Source organism: Acipenser ruthenus, chromosome 4 (assembly GCF_902713425.1).
Source record: "Acipenser ruthenus chromosome 4, fAciRut3.2 maternal haplotype, whole genome shotgun sequence".
Lineage (NCBI taxonomy): Eukaryota > Metazoa > Chordata > Actinopteri > Acipenseriformes > Acipenseridae > Acipenser > Acipenser ruthenus.
The window spans coordinates 11,750,738-11,768,759 of record NC_081192.1 but is presented as its reverse complement, the minus strand read 5'-3'; the positions used below and the strand labels follow the sequence as shown (position 1 = coordinate 11,768,759).

At 40.1% G+C, this 18,022-nt stretch overlaps 1 long non-coding RNA gene across 7 annotated transcripts in view; it reads right to left on the bottom strand.

Annotated features, from left to right (window-relative positions):
- Nucleotides 1-357: 357 nt before the first annotated feature.
- LOC117399313 (uncharacterized) overlaps nucleotides 358-18,022 on the bottom strand; it is a 38,454-nt gene continuing 20,789 nt past the window's right edge. For 4 of the 7 annotated variants that reach the window (XR_009328393.1, XR_009328396.1, XR_009328394.1 and 1 more), the window contains one exon: nucleotides 5,318-8,099. This is a non-coding gene — a long non-coding RNA (uncharacterized LOC117399313). Of the gene's footprint in view, nucleotides 5,175-5,317; nucleotides 8,100-16,287; nucleotides 16,553-18,022 lie in introns of those variants that run through there. The other 3 variants (XR_009328398.1, XR_009328395.1, XR_009328397.1) reach the window with 3 other exon arrangements.

Below are 18,022 nucleotides of genomic sequence, written 5' to 3'. Positions count from 1 at the left end.
TGACCAGTTGTCATTTTCTGCAAATAAATGCCCTAAATGACAATATTTTTATTTGGAATTTGGGAGAAATGTTGTCAGTAGTTTATAGAATAAAACAAAAATGTTCATTTTACCCAAACACATACCTATAAATAGTAAAACCAGAGAAACTGATAATTTTGCAGTGGTCTCTTAATTTTTTCCAGAGCTGTATATGTGTGTGTGTGTGTGTGTGTGTGTGTGTGTGTGTGTGATCGAGCTGCACTCTCTCACATTCATTGTCCATTTTAAATATGACCCAGGACACAGAGAAATTAAGTTTTAGCACTTTCGTGCAATTTTAATATTTACAAAAAGAAATAAAACGAAAACAAACACCTAGCTCTTTTCTTGAGCACTAACTAAAACACAGAAATAGGACCCTAACTAACAAACAGGACAGCTAAGCTGTTTACCTGTTAAAACAAAAATCAAACAAACACAAAACACACTGTTTTTAAACAAATAACACAAAAAGGCTTTACACAATGCCTTTGTCTCTCAATACACTTGAGCACACTGTCAAGCGGGCTTCTTCACATACAGCAGCCCAGAACAGACTGTCTGCTTTTTTTGAATACCCTGCACCTGGCTCTAATTTACAATGATAGCCAGGTGCAGGGGATAATTACTAATAACACAATTAACAAATGTAATTAAACAATTAAAGAAATTAAGGATTTTCAGCCTGTGACCTTCTGGGAGGTGTAGTCTTTTGCTCCCCAGGACTACACTTTCTCACTATATATATATATATATATATATATATATATATATATATCACTACATTTTGGCATCCCTGGGTGGGTGTCTAGAGACTTATTTATTTTTAAATTAAATTATACGTATACTTAATTCACTATATTAACGATAAGGTACTGCTATTTCAATTGACAATTGTCTGGTTATCGACACTTAATAAGCTTGATTGGATTGACTGATTAAAAGTGAGTTCCCTGCCTGAACCATCGCTTTGCTTCATTTATCCTCAGCTGTGTGGGGAATTGCTATGGTGAGGGTAAAAATGACTGGACATTTCAAATTGGGGAGAAAATCAGAGGTACAATTATTGGGCAACCTAAATAAAAAAATTAATAAATTGCATCTACGAGCCTGTGGCAGGCAGAAAAGCCCTGCGTGTAAATAGGGGGCAGGGCAAAGCCCTGCTGATTAAATGCATTGTGTTAATTTTAGAATTTGTGGGTGTATTTATAGAATGGTTTGTGGGGATGCATGATTATGATTTGAATGTATATTGTGTTATTTAAAAATACAATGCTTTTCTTTGTTATTGTTTGGTTTGGATGTGGTCTGGCAGATGCAATGGTATCAGCTTGTCTCTGCCAGCTTGTGAGAATGTGGCTGGTGGCGTTTATTGTTTGAGTGTGGTAATTATTGTTATGGTCACTGGTATAAAAACCAGCAACTTTTGTTGTTCTGGGGGGGGGGGGAGGAGGTATGTGAAAGCGAGAGAAACAAAAGTAAAAACGAAACTGAAAGAAATCAATTCAATTGCTACGTGTGAAGGAAGCACTGTATTTGTTTGGTGTCAGTTTGTGTTCGTGATTTGTTTTTGTTAGAACATTTATTTTTGTTCTATGAGCAGTGTTTTTTTTATATTTATTTTATTTTAGTTTTGAATAAAAATGGCACATGAGCGCTTTTCACCCGTAGTACCTGTCTGTGTGTCTGTCAGCTTTCTGGTCTGGCAACGTCATCACACTTGGCTACCCTGTCACATGTGGTGTCCACTTTGGGATCTGGTGTTTCCATGGACCCAGGACAGGGCAGTTATTTTTTTGTAAATACTTTTTGGAAGGAAAGGATTATTAAATGTTTTTTGTGCGTGAAGAAAGACATGTAGGTAGTCGTGAAATGGCTTTTGGACCCCAGCACCCTCCAGTGGATGAAAATGGAGGGAGAAAACACCTGGAGACCCAGCATTGTGAAATGCTACGGGATTTCATCCAGATGCCACCAGAGGTCCAGCTGAAGGGGATAAACAAGGTGGTCGGCCGGATCCACCGAGAGCGTTGGGAGGTGGAGCAGTCCCAGTTCGCTCGGGCTGGTACACCAATGTGCTCCATTTCCATGGAGTATGGGCATGTGGAGGCCAGCTGCCCAGAGCAGAAAGAGGATTTAGACACAGATCTGGAGTGGTGCACAAACTGCCTGCGCTATGGGCATGAGGTGGACAGCTGCCTGGAGGCAGACTGGGACACAAACATGGACCTGGAGAATGAAGAGCCCGATTGTCCAACACCCAAGTTGGAGGAGCCCGAACATCTATCGGCCAAGAGGGGGGAGGCCGAACGTCCATCGCCCAAGAGGGGGAGCCCGAGCGTCCATTGCCCAAGTGGGAGGAGTGTGAGCATCCATCGACCAAGAGGGGGGAGCCCAGGCGTCCACAGCCCAAGAGGGGGGAGCCTGTGTGTCCACAGCCCAAGAGGGGGGAGGCCGAGCATCGAAAGCCCAAGAGGAGGGAGCCAGAGCGTCCACTGCCCAAGAGGGGGGAGCCCGAGTGTCCACAACCCAAGATTATTATTATTATTTATTTCTTAGCAGACGCCCTTATCCAGGGTGACTTAAAGTCGTAAACAAAAATACATTTCAAGAATCACCGTACAAGAATTAATACAATTAAGAGCAAGATAAAATACAATGACTTCGGTTCTAGCAAGTACAAGTATATGACAAAATACAATTCAATAGTGGAGCAGATAACAGTGTCAGTGATAGTTACATCAGGATATAATTAAATATAAAATACTACTGATTATATAATACTTCTGACAGATTACATTATTCTGTAAAGTACAGGATTAAATGTAGTAAAATAGGGAGCAGATAAGAGCAAGTAAATTGCATTAAGGAAGAGTGATAAAGTGTCCAGAGGGAAAAGAGGAGTTCTACGGGTGCTGTCTGAAGAGGTGAGTCTTGAGGAGGCGCCGGAAGGTGGTCAGGGACTGGGCAGTCCTGACATCTGTAGGAAGGTCATTCCACCACTGCGGAGCGAGGGTGGAGAAGGAGCAGGCTCTGGAGGCAGGGGAGCGTAGAGGAGGTAGAGCCAGTCTTCTAGTGCAGGAGGAGCGGAGAGGTCGAGTGGGGGTGTAGGGAGAGATGAGGGTCTAGAGGTAGCTGGGTGCAGTCTGGTCAAGGCATCTGTGTGCGAGTACAAGAGTCTTGAACTGGATGCGAGCGGTGATTGGGAGCCAATGGAGTGAGCGGAGGAGTGGAGTTGCGTGGGAGAAGTAAGGCAGAGAGAACACCAGGCGAGCAGCGGAGTTCTGCATGAGCTGGAGCGGACGGGTGGCGGATGCAGGGAGGCCAGCCAGGAGGGAGTTGCAGCACTCGAGATGGGGGAGACGGAGCATCCACAGAACAAGAGGGGTAAGCTCGCATCTCCAGTGCCCAAGAGGGGGAAGGCCAAGCATCCACAGCCCAGGAAGGGGAAGCCCATGTGTGCAGAGCCCAAGAAACAGTGATAAAGGGAGAGGTGCACCAGTCTCCAGTGACCGAGGGAGAGCCGCGCCAGTCTCCAGAGACAGAGGGAGACTACCTGCTGCTCCCGTCTGGGAACATCATAACTGCTCGGCTACTGTCACAGAGCTGCTCGGCTACCCTGTCATGAAATTCTTCAAAGTAATGAGAATAATGAAAATAGGAGGCTGTGTGGTCCAGTGGTTAAAGAAAAGGGCATGTAACCAGGAGGTCACTGGTTCAAATCCCACCTCTGCCACTGACTCATTGTGTGACCCTGAGCAAGTCACTTAACCTCCTTGTGCTCCGTCTTTCGGGTGAGATGTAATTGTAAGTGACTCAGCAGCTGATGCATAGTTCACACACCCTAGTCTCTGTAAGTCGCCTTGGATAAAGGCGTCTGCTAAATAAACTAATAATAATAATAATATTAAATTACTCCAAGGTAAGCTCTGTTTTGTTCAACTTCCACACATATAAATATTCACTTTAAGGTGTACTAACTGGAGTAAATGACTAAAATAAACATTAGGGATTATTAGGTACATAGGGACTTGGGTTTTACTGCACATTGTTGTGTCATGTCTATTGGATTGAACTATATTTGTTACAATGTCCTGTGGGTAGATCTTCTGAGGACTTGCTTATGTGTTTGGAGATGATTTATGGCCTTATTTTGGTTGTAATTACATGCTGTTTGGGAACACAGAAAACTGAATTATATTGGTATGGAACAGACTACAAAATTAATCAAGTCAGTAAATATTTATTTGACTGCAACAATATTCACTATGTGTATTCAAATGATTGGTAATAGGAGAATTATGCAATGATATTTCTCAAAGTAGAAGGTGATTAGAAGACATTTACGTAACTGTGTTAAGCGACTTTTAAGATTCTAAAGACCTGTGGGATAACGGAAACTCTACTGGGAACCTGGTTGGCTGAGAAGATCCATGAGGTTCATAATTATTAGTACCATATTTTTGGATTGGATTTTTTTTTCAGAATTTGCATCTTAATATCAGTGGGTTAAAGGATATCATAAAAATCCCCTTCATGATAAAAAAAAAAATGCTGATAAAAAATGTGAAAACCCAGGCAAAACAAGAAGTCTGTGCCTAATTAAGTTTTATGAGTTATAATACAATTCACTTTAAGATTGTATTCCAATACCAAAGTCTAGTGGGAGGAGACCATTTGCTGGTGATAGCATTGCTCAGTGGAGACACTGAGGACTGAACTAAACTTTTTGTTTTGTCAATAATTGTAACTAGGTTCTATAAAAAAAAAAAAACTCCCACTTGGCAATGAAGGATTTATGATGAAGACTGTTAAACCTTAAAGTAAGTAAAAAGTATAAGGGGCTGACTGTCACAAAGTATACATGTATATAATAATGAGAGAAACATGTATATAATAATGAGAGAAAATCAATATTGTAATGACCACAGTCGTTGTATTTGAACATGGGTTTCTTTTCAGATTCTTAAAGGAATAGACAGACCACTGATGCAGGTGCAGCACTCCGTGGAGCTTTTTAATGCCCTCCGTGACACACTAACAGTCCCTGTGTGGGCCAGGACCACCCCATCAAAACAAGAAAACCCACTATCAACCCTCAATCCGATCCTGCAGCTCTCTCTGTCACTTCTTGTATCCTCGCTCCTGTGTTCCTGCGTGCAATAACACACAGTTACCAGATAGGACTCAGACATTTTTTTTAATATCTCACAGTAGGTCTTTCTCTGTCACTCTCTTTTTACCAACTCCCCCTCCTTCCCCCGAAACACCCCCTCCTCCCCCAACCAGACCACTTTGCCTGCCCTGCTTCACTATTGATTTCCGTATTTAGTATTGCAATTTTATTCATTATCATGCATATTCTATTATATGTAAACTTATGGAAAGTATAATAAGATCTAAAATGGAAAATTACCAACATGGTAACAGTATCCTGGGAGACAGTCAGCATGGTTTTAGGAAAGGGAGATCGTGTCTAACTAACCTGCTTGATTTTTTTGAGGATGCAACATCGACAATGGATAATTGCAAAGCATATGACATGGTTTATTTAGATTTCCAGAAAGCTTTTGACAAAGTCCTGCATAAAAGATTAATTCTCAAACTGAACGCAGTAGGGATTCAAGGAAATGCATGCAAATGGATAAGGGAGTGGTTAACATGTAGAAAACAGGAAGTACTGATTAGAGGAGAAAATGGAGCGAGGTAACCAGTGGTGTACCACAGGGATCAGTATTAGGTCCTCTGGTATTCCTAATCTACATTAATGATTTAGATTCTGGTATAGTAAGCAAACTTGTTAAATTTGCAGACGACACAAAAATAGGAGGAGTGGCAAACACTGTTGCAGCAGCAAAGGTTATGCAAAATGATCTAGACAGCATTCAGAACTGGGCAGACACATGGCAAATGACATTTAATAGAGAAAAGTGTAAAGTACTGCATGCAGACAATAAAAATGTGCATTATAAATATCATATGGGAGATACTGAAATTGAAGACGGAATCTATGAAAAAGACCTAGGAGATAATGTATTTAAATGAGGCGCCCGCTCTGAATAATGAGATGAGCTTCATGGAGGTATTACTTGCATTACAGTTTTCATATAGAGCAGTGAAAAGTACCTGTAAATAACAGGTTATATTAAGCGTGAACTAATGCTATAATGTCTTAGATTTTTATTTATAGTTCATTACAGTGGTACAAATAATAGAGTTGTTAAATAAAACACTTTTAATTCTTAAATAATATTACAGTTTTACCATAAGATGTTGTCTTCTGATCTTTAAAAGTAGGTTAAAAACTTTTTAGATTAAGCTTTATTCTTGATTTTGTACAGCGCTTTGTGATAACTCTATTGTGAAAGGTGCTATATAAAAAAAACAATTGTATTGTATTGTATTGTATTGTATGTTGCATAAATACACTTTATAAAAGCAATTAAAGGGGCTCCCAAGTGGCACATCCAGTAAAGGCGTGCCGCGTGGAGTGCAGGATGCGCCCTATAGTCGATGACGGCTCGACCGTGTGATAGTTGACTGCGACGGGAGTTATACGTCCCGAGCCGAAGGCGAGGGTGCTAACAAAAGTCAAGGTCAACTATCACACGGTAGAGCCATTATCGAGAGGGCACTATTGCTATTAGAAAATTATTTTTAATTTTAAAAAAAAACACCTCAAAACCTAGATTTACCTTGAACTTGTACTGATTCGTCAGGTACCTTTCCGCTGAGTAAAGACGTTCTAAGAAAATAGTCCCAAAAGAGAAAAAAAATTGTTTTTATTTAGGAAATCGATTTGTATTGTTTATTAACTTGTTAGGGTTTTAAACCCCTATTTCTAATCTGGACATTGCTGGAGGAATGAATGGAGCAATTACTGAACAGTCCGTGTACGATGGAGTCTGAACTACCAATACAATACCTCATTAAATACCACTATAAATGCCTCCTAACTCACCATGTTTCTACCTTAAGCCAAAGCCTTTATCTCCTGAATCTTTATATAAATGGAGCAATATTACTTAACTGTCCATGTCTCGCTTTGCTGCTGAAAGATGCTGTGTCTGTGCTCCAGTCGAGCTGACTGTGGTGATTGGCTCTCGGCAGTTGCAAGTACAGGATTGGTTGCTTTCGTCGATGCAAAGTATTGATTGGCTGGTTTTGGTGGATAATAAAATTAATTTGGACCAATTGTGTCTTTGTTTAATATTTACTGTCCAATAAATGTGAACTAATCTTAAAAATACAGCAAGTCAAAATGAAAAAACCAGCACATGGCGGATTGATTTTAAATTTGATTGACAGTTGGTGCTGAGTCGTTCCAGCGGACATCTACCATCTATTAAAACCCAACTAGAGCTGGAAGCTGATTGGCTGACAGTACTGAAAAATTTTCTAATACAAAACAGGTTATATATAAAAACACAATTCAACACATTTATTCAATTGGATAACCCTGTTTTTTTTTTTTTTTTTAATCATTTGAAAAGTTATGAGACTGATGTGATTAGGAATAATGAGAATTAAAACGTCTTGTAGCTTATGAATTTGTCTATCTTTCATAGGTAAGGTGCTACAAAGGGTATATTCTTCTTTAAAACTAAAAAGTTAAAACAACCATGTATTTTTACCATTTGTCTATAGCCTCTATGAACACCCTTGATAATTATATACAGTATGTCAGTTCATGTTTGTAAAAAATTCTTGTGAGTAAATGAGACCATTGCTGTAACACCTTACTGGCATGTACAGGAAGCCGAATCCCACATGAAGAACCATCCTAAACAAGGGTGCACACCTCATACATTGGCAGCTTGATCAGGACTGTCGAGACACTCGAGGCAGATGAAGGACATCTCCGAACCGAAGAGGCAGATGGCTCAGGGTCTGGAGTACTTGGTCAGGCAGCAGGCTCTTCTCCCTGCCCTGACCCCAGCTCCTCCTTCGGCACCTGCCAGGGATCAACCCCGCCCTCACCAGTGGTCGCCCTGGACGTCTCAGAGCAAGATGTGGCGATGAGTGAGGAGGAACAGGATGCGATTTCAATCGTGGCATTCTGGGATGGTGATTCCTTCCTGCAGGAAGAAACAGAGGTCCAAGAATTGCCCCAGGAGACCAGCTGTGAGGTTACCTAACCTTTTGATTCCCTGGTAGTTTCAGCAGCAGTAGTTATAGTCGACCATGTAATTTGCTCAAAGTTTAGACCTGGTTTTCACATGTCAATTGAAATACAAACGCTAACACTGTTGATGGTTTGCTAAATCGCTACATTTATATGTAAATGAGGATACTCCCCTAAAGTTCAGCGCTAATTCTGACTTGCCGGGTGGGCACTAAAATACAGTTGCTAAATCACATAGGTGGGCAAAGTCTGTTTGCCCACACGTGCACCTGATTTTGGTGTGCTAACTGTCCACAAAAGTGTTTTGCGATTGCCTTAGGGGTTTGTGAATGTTGCTAAATAGGGCCCCATGTCAGTTGTGAAGTTAAACTTCAACTCCGGGGGCAGATTAGTGTGCATGTCTTTTTTTACTGAAAAATGCTGTTTATCCACCAAAGAAAGGAAGAATAGCAGAATTTTCTGTCTGTGTCTTTTTTTTATTATTTGTTTATTTAGCAGACGCCTTTATCCAAAGCGACTTACAGAGTCTAGGGTGTGTGCATTAGCTGCAGAGTCACTTACAATTACGTCTCACCTGAAAGACAGAGCACAAGGAGGTTAAGTGACTTGCACAGGGTCACACAATGAGTCAGTGGCTGAGGTGGGATTTGAACCAGGGACCTCTTAGTTACAAGCCCATTTCTTTAACCACTGGACCACACAGTTTTCTTTCTGTCACCGCTGTCAGTTACAAAGATGACACTGGAGCAGCGGGAAAGTATTTATTTTTTTTATAAATCTTTAGATCAACTTGGAAGGTATGTACATGACAATAAATGTTTTTAATTATAATTACTGTTACTGTTTTTGTATTGTTTTTATTACTTTTGGGAGGAGGTTTTCCATCAGCCACCTTTGCTTCAAAACAGCTGAGTAATGTTCCTTGCTCCAGAACTAAAGCTTGTCTGAATTGTTCTTTTATATTAAATAGATAAGTTCGTACAGAACGATAACTAATAGTTGGCCATTTATTAAGTTTAACAAATTAAGTCAATAGGGTGTACTTAATTTTTGTCTGACTTTCACAACTTTGTTTAGAAAATATTTTACGCAAAGTATAATAAGGAACCAGATGACCACAGCAAGATCACATTCACCAAACAGTGGACTTTATTCACCAAGCTCAGCACATCACAACACAGCCCACAGCAGCGTGCAAGCTGCCCCTTTATACATGTAGGAGATGACATTCTGCATAAAGTATTAATTATGTATTTGATTATGTTTCTTTACTTCTATGTTAAAGTTTTATTTTCATATTTTGATACAGCTTAAAGCACATGTAACTAGCTAAGCAAGACATTTGCAGTCTCTCGTATCTTGGCGTCTGGGCAGAGCGCCAAAGTTAGCAGGTGTCTAATCAAGATGGGTGGAGGAGTGGAGACACAGTGTGAAAACAGAACACCACAAAGGACTAGTTTGAAACAGTTTCTAACAGATTAGGTTAAGATAATCTGTAAAATGCTTAAATGTGACGCACTATAGAATGTGATAGGTTTGGGCGAGTTTCCCCCCTTAGCAGGAGGTGTGTTGAAGGTGTGTGATAGCAGGGTGGATCCATACTGATTGGAAGAGAGTATAAGAAATGGGGTGGAAATGCTAATATAGTCATAGTAATTAATGTAATATTTTTGTTTGAATAGTCAGTCAATTCTTTGATTTGGCTCCACGGACGTCTGTGTTATGATACAAACGTATACATTAGGGCACGCTGTGACCTGCGCATCTTTGCTTACATGTATCTAATGTTTATACAATTGTATTAACATTTTTTCTTTTATGTATATAAAGTATTTTTGATTAAAAAATCATTTGTCAGATTTATTTCCCGACTTACCCAAAAACCCTGCAAAAACATGTAACATTTAGACATAACCAGACATACAATGTAGACATAACAAGGCACGTCATTGGACCCCACAAATCGAACAAGGCACAAACACACCCCTAATTCTGGAGGGGCCTGGGTCCCATCCCCGTGGCTGTGCTGAGTCTCTCCCGGGGACGAAATGTTAAGTGTTGTCAGTCAGACTAGACTAATAAGATTCTTCTGCTGCTGGTGGCTTAAGGAGACCCAAAGACCTCTGCTTTTTTTCTGCCTCCCCATTTTTTCTTTACCACCAGCCGCCACTGATGTACAGACAGGTTGGTTGAGTGTTATTTTGTATCATTTTCAGGTTCACCTGCTCACTTGTCGGTTTTGTCATTTTTCCAGTAGGATTCTGTATAGTAGAAGCAAGCTGCTTTTATTCATGGCAGCAAACCAGGACTCATTAGGGTTGTGCATGTGTATACTTGAACTGAAAATGCAAAAAGGATACCACGCTTTATAGAGTAATATTAAAAGAATCTCTCTGGAATTCTTTGATGTTTTGACTAGTCTCAAAGGCTTCTAGTTGAAATGTTCGTCAAACAGTTTTTTGAAGTTTCTTTTAACATTACTAAATATTCTCAGTTCTGAATTTAGGTGAGATGAATATGATTTGAATGAAGGTGTGTTATCTTTGATAGGTGTGTTGCATGTGTGCAGCTAGAAGGACTCATTTTGCATAAAAAAATCCTAGTAAACATATTGAAAAGCTCAGCTTGAAGAATTGCAACTACACACAGGTTCTTTTTGGCTTCACAATCTGTTCCTTTCTCAGTGGCAGACTACTGGGCTACAGGCAGCCTTTTATTGAGTGTGTCTTGCTGAGAAGGAAAAAAAATGGTTTGTGTAATAACTTTATGGTAAAAAAAAATGTTGGCAGCAGTTTGCACTGCATACTAAAAAAGAGAGATTTCTGACCACAACTCATAAACCACACTTTATTTACACTGGCACACTGCCACTATTTGTTCATAGGCTTTCTGTCTCTGCTAAATGTGTTTCAATATTTTGGGGATAAATTGTTGCCAGTAGTTTCCATGGTATTTCTTTAGACGAAGCGATTCCCCCCCGTCCCCCCCTTCAGTAGTCACATACCACTGGGGCACCATTCTGAATGTAGAACATTTGTAGATAATGTATGCTTGCATGCTATTAGATAATGTATGCTTGCATGCTATTAGATAATGTATGCTTGCATGCTATTAGATAATGTATGCTTGCATGCTATTAGATAATGTATGCTTGCATGCTATTAGGAACTGTGCAGATGTTTTTTCTTTTTTCTTTTTCTTTTCTTTTTTTTGGGGGGACTACAACATGATAGACAGCAAAAGATGTAATATCTCTTAACAACTGTTCATTTAATAGGGATATTGTATACATTCTTTTCAGTTGAATCAGCAGTAAATCAGATGTTCATTTCAATATTCTAAATAAACTAAAAGTCAGGAATAATAAGATCAAAGACATTATTAATAAATGTAGACATTTGATTAATGTTTAATTAAAGGAAAATAACACTGTTTATTTGACAAAACTAGCAATAAACAACTAGGGCACACTTGGAGGACTTAAAAGTAGCAAACTAGATACCAAATCCACTCTGGTTGCGAGCTGAGGTGAGAATGATATATATGTGTGTGTGTGTGTGTGTGTCTGAATAAAGCATTACATCCCCTACTGGTGACGAAGTGTACGTCATCAGCAATCGGAAAGATAGTGGAGAACTGCTTGCCCAATTGATATGAAACTTGCATAGGACTTTCTGTAGCACAACTTATTGATTGTATAATAACCTGGGGGTATATGGAGGCTGTCTGTCTATCCATTTTAGAACAATAATAGTAATTCCTGACTACCTCCTTTTGTAGTTTTGCAATATTTGTATTTGAGAACAGGTTGGCTGCAGGGGTGACGTCAGGCCAGAAAGAAACACACAGACAGGCAAGTGAAACTGAGATGCTGCGGCGCTCAGTGTTTTATTAAACATACAGAAAAATAAAAGGTTGAACAAAAACAGCACTTTGCCAAAATAAATAAACAAACATAAACAGACTAACACTAAACAAACACACCCGTTCTCCACTCACGAACACACAACCCCGAGTGAGTAAAACGTGCATCTATATATACTGTTGTGCCGGGATTCAATTACCAATTAATTCACTTGAATCCCAGCACATGAACTAATTTGTGCAATCCCGTGCTCACATACTTTATCTGCATGTGAACTGATTATGCAATCCCCGTGCCTAAATACAACTATATATTTTAAATCACTCGTGCTACACAGACCCATTTATATCCCGTGCATCAATACCTATACACCAACATTAACACACCACATGCAACAAATAACACAAAATCCACACATGGACGGGGCACACTGCCACAGTATTGCATACAACATTCATAAGCCCTGGAGCAGTGTACCCTTTATAAATCAAATGCACTACAGCAATACTTTCTGAGATTGCATCTCATACAGCACTCACATCATTTCATGGACTTTCTGGAACACAGCATGCTCTGGGACATTCCACTATTTCTCTACAATACAAAATAATGAAAGGTCTATTATATTTTCCGTCTCTTTATCTCTGCACCCCGCCGCCTCTTCGTCCATGCGCCCCTAGGCCGCAGCCTCTTCACTCCACCCCGTGGCCGTCGCCTTGTTATTCCAAGACACATAACTGGCTTCAAGAAGCGCCTCTAGGAACCATTCTCTATCCATTCATCAGCCCTCCAGCTACTTCCACTGCCAAGGATATAACGGGCAGCCCAATTAAATACTCAGGCAGCATACAGATATGTAATCATTTCAACGCTGCATCTTGCGTGGCCAAACAATACTGGTTCCTGCACATATACAGTGTCTGAGGTGACGCGCACTCCGTTTCCATCTACCCACTTTCCTACAAATGTCAATCTTCTCTCTTCATTGATACCACTCCCATCAACATCCCCGTCTCACCCCAATCGCAAAATCATTTCCTACCTCATCTCTGGAAAAAAAAAGGCTTGCACAAAAGGAACCAGAAATCATTGACTCACTTATAGCTTCAGAGATTGCAAAATGCATCATATAGGGCCCCTTCCTTGCCCCCCTTCCCTCAATTCTGAATCAGTCCTATCGGGGTTGCCACAAGAGAAATAATTTCTCGCAAGAAGAGTCTTTCCATTGACCTCTCCGCCCCTCGCAGTGCACCAATCAGCAGCACTAATTCGCTCAGACCAGTTTTCTCTACATTATATCTCCATTTCCGAAGCTATCCATTACATTAAATCATCCAGCCAGGGATCTTGGCTAGCCAAACAGACATTTCATATGCATTCAAAGTCATGCCCATACACCCCTCCCTCTGCCATCTCTTTGGTGTTGGAAGGGGCAATTATTATTATCATTATTTTTTAATTTAAAAAAAAATAATTACTACTCAGTTAACATTCGGCTGCCGTAGCAGCCCCATGATTTTGCTCAACACATAGATTCTTCCTACTTCACCTACTTCCTACTACACCTACTGGATAACACTCGGTCCTGTCCACTCACTAGAATTCCTTGGAATAACATTAGACACCTGCTGCTTTGAAGCAAGCCTCCCGGCCAATAAACCGGAACATATTCATTCCCTCATTCAATCCTTTCAAAGCAGCTGCACTATTTCAAAATGGAATTCCTTGCACTTCTGTAACACTTAGTTTATGTCTTCTCACTCTCTCTACATCAGCAAAAATCTCAACTCCAATATTAATATTTCTTCGGAAGCAAGGAAAGAGATGCAGACTTCCCTCCTGCAGCACTAGAATGGCCGTTCTACGTTCTACGATGACTTCACATCTGCTCCCATGATCTCTCTCTACATACTGATACCTGCTCCAGCGGCTTTATTGGTATTTTCACAAACAATGGTTCTCCAGTGCATGTCCTTGGAAATCCAGAATCTCTCCCCTCAGTCTAAATCCTCAGCCCTCCTTGAGCTATTTCAACTGTGTTCTCCCCATCACAATCTCCTCTCATCTGCTGAAGAATATAGGGCCGCCACCCTCACTCCTCCTACACAACTGACTTGTTAGCCTACTCAGCCTTTTGCATGCCAATTACTATTGTAGCGTACACAGGGGAAGGCAGCAGTAGGGCTAGTAGGTGACGTAATCACACACAAAGACATAAGCCCGATATACGCTCCTTGCAAGGGAGTCGGCTGTTTTGTACAGCGGTATCGGCGCTATGCTTTTGTGCATGAGGTCACAGGTTCGCGCCTGTGTGTGGATTGCCTCGCCCTGTGTGATGCGCCTACCTGCGGGAACCAAGATCGCTACACTATCAACATTCTATTTCCCTCATCACAATCCTCTCCATTCAACGATCTAGTCATGGAATCTCTTTGCCTTGCTGACTTATTTGGTTCTCTCCACTGTTCTGAATTTTCTGTCCTTCTCCCTTCATAGTATTGCTAGTATGCCTGGAGTGGGGGCCATCTCTCCAACGAAGAGGGGTTTTTTCCTCTCCATTGGATGGTGGAGCCAGCTGCCCATATATATAATGTAACGTTTGTAGTATTAGAACAGCTAAAATGAGACAATGCGACATATAGAAGAATAAAAGAAAGTAAATGGATAAATAGGCTGAACACGATTATGCCAGCGGGACTCAACAGAAAAGAATGAACTAATTAACTCCAATAAATATATAACATTTAAATAAATAAATAAATAGAATTCCTTCAAAGGTTGTGCATACTGATGTGCTGGGGAGGCCAAATCAAGGCTGATCCTCAGAGCCAGCATTGCATGATAATATAAATATAAGTTTATATATAATAATGTTAATTAGAATTAAAAGTGATTTAAAGATAGAAGTAAAAATGATGTCACAATATATAGAACACCATTACATCATGTAAGAATAAATCATGGATTTGAAAAGAAACAATAACAAGTAGTTGTCATGCCGTCAAAAACCTATAAATACCTCCAATGTTTTGATTCAAACACATGCTCCCTTGAGAAAGATATGTACAACATATCGAAACGTTGGCAGCTGGCTCATTGAGCTAATATATATATAAAGAGCTAAAATATAAGATAATCCATATCTGTTTTGCATTGGTGGCGCAGTTGCAGGGTGCTGGGGGTCTCTTTTGGGGGTAAGTGAAGCTCACTTCCCAACCTTAGAAGTTAAGGGGGACCCCTGGCCAAATCTAACTATCAGTGTCATCTTTCCATTCTCTCCTCTATATCCCCTTTGGGGGAAGTATCGGTTGCATCCCAACCTTGGAGACCGAATGGTTCGGTCTCACCTCTGTGAGGGCGGCTCATGTCCAGTGAATAATGAATGGAAACACTAACCTGAGATACCCATTGAAGCCCATTTTGACAAAATAGCTTCTGGGTGGCATAGCCTGCTTTTGGAAGATATCTCTGCATTTCTGTGACATGATAAAAGTTTGCATCTGTATGTTGCTTTGGGACTGAAGCTGGTGCTAGTCATTAAAGTGGTTTGCCATCATGGAATCATGGAGTTTTTTTTTATGAAGATGCTTCTTTCTTTCCCAGGAATTGTGACGCTGCTAAACTAGTTTTTGAAATGCATTTTCCATTATAATAATGTATTTTGTATGCCTCAGTGGGAGGCAAACAAAAAGGTAGTGCCCAATGCAGTAAAATGAACAAAATACATATATTAAGGCTGTTTGTATTCAGGTAGCAAAACCCATTTCAATATAAATGGAACCAGTGTGTCAACTTGCAAAGAATAAGAAAAATATCCATGTCTACTTCACTAGTTCTGCTATAGCTTTTCATAACTATTTTAAAGTGTGATTTTATGGAGTTATAATGATGGGCCTGTGGCAAAGTGCCCCGCCCCTGTGTGCATTTGTGTGTTTTGTGTATGTATGCGTGCGTATGTAAATGTTGGTGTATAGATTGGTACACGGGATATAAACGGGTCTGTGTTTCACGTGTGTTTAAAAGTGTATATTTGTATTTAGGCACGGGATTGCACATCACGCACGTGCATTTAAAATATAATATGTGAACACGGGGTTTCACGTAATTAATTCACGTGCTGGGATTCAAGTGAATAATTAATTAGTAATTGAATCCCAGCACAACAGTATATATAGATGCACATTTTCACTCAGTGGTGTTTGGGTGTTCGAGAGTGGAGAACGGGTGAGAGAGAAGGAGAACGTAAAGATAGTAAATATAAGTGTTTTGTACTCACCGTGTTTGTTTGTCTCCGTGCACCGTTTGTTAAGTGTTTAGTCGTTTTGTCTGTCTGTTTATTTTGGCGTCAAGTGCCGTGTCCTGTTTTGTATTCCATTGTTCAAACCTTTTATTTTGTTATTAAACGCTGAGTGCAGCCATTGCACTCAGCTCATCACAACCACCGTCTCTGTGTCTGTGTATTCCTGTCTGGTCTGACGCCACCCACTCTGGCCGTCTTTGTGACAGGGCCTCGTAATGGAAACAGTTTTTATATGATGTTCCTTGGAAAAGTACAAAATATACGTTTAATATGTTTTGCATTCTGTAATTTAAAAAAATACCTGCATATAGTTGAGTTAGACCTGAGAACACTGAATTTATATGTTGAAAGAGGAATGCCCTTGGAATTCGCCAGTTATCTTTCCTTCCTTACAATACCATAGATAGTAAAAGAGCTAGCCTTAAGAAACTTAAAATGTAATTTTATCACAGTAGCGTTTGGAACTTCCAGTCGCTGAGTCTCCTATGAATGATGTGAGTAAAATTGAAATATTTAATTCATTTAAGAAGGTATGAGCCAAAACTTTTATCTGCTTGACTTATTTTCTACTAAATAAGAGTTTTAAGTTCATATGTGACTTGGAATACAGTTGTCAAAGGGCGCAGAAAACACCCCTTGGGAAGCAAGCAAAGTGTTCTTATAGCCGAAGTGTGCTCTGAGATGGAGTTAGCCACCAGACACAATATAAGAACATAAGAAGAACATAAGAAAGTTTACAAACGAGAGGAGGCCATTCAGCCCATCTTGCTTGTTTGGTTGTTAGTAGCTTATTGATCCCAGAATCTCATCATGCAGCTTCTTGAAGAATCCCAGGGTGTCAGCTTCAACAACATTACTGGGGAGTTGGTTCCAGACCCTCACAATTCTCTGTGTAAAAAAGTGCCTCCAATTTTCTGTTCTGAATGCCCCTTTATCTAATCTCCATTTGTGACCCCTGGTCCTTGTTTCTTTTTTCAGGTCAAAGAAGTCCCCTGGCTCGACATTGTCTATACCTTTTAGGATTTTGAATTTTTGAAAAAGATCGCCGCATAGTCTTCTTGGTTCAAGACTGAATAGATTCAATTCTTTTAGCCTGTCTGCATACGACATGCCTTTTAAACCCGGGATAATTCTGGTTGCTCTTCTTTGCACTCTTTCTAGAGCAGCAATATCCTTTTTGTAACAAGGTGACCAGAACTGAACACAATATTCTAGGTAAGGTCTTACCAATGCATTATAAAGTTTTAACATTACTTCCCTTGATTTAAATTCAACACTTCTCACAATATATCCGAGCATCTTGTTGGCCTTTTTATAGCTTCCCCACATTGTCTAGATGAAGACATTTCTGAGTCAACATAAACTCCTAGGTCTTTTTCATAGTTCCCTTCTTCAATTTCAGTATCTCCCATATGATATTTATAATGCACATTTTTATTTCCTGCATGCAATACTTTACACTTTTCTCTATTAAATGTCATTTGCCATGTGTCTGCCCAGTTCTAAATGCTGTCTAGATCATTTTGAATGACCTTTGCTGCTGCAACAGTGTTTGCCACTCCTCCTATTTTTGTGTTGTCTGCAAATTTAACGAGTTTGCTTACTATAACAGAATCTAAATCATTATTAGGAATAGCAGAGGACCTAATACTGATACCTGTGGTACACCACTGGTTACCTCGCTCCATTTTGAGGTTTCTCCTCTAATCAG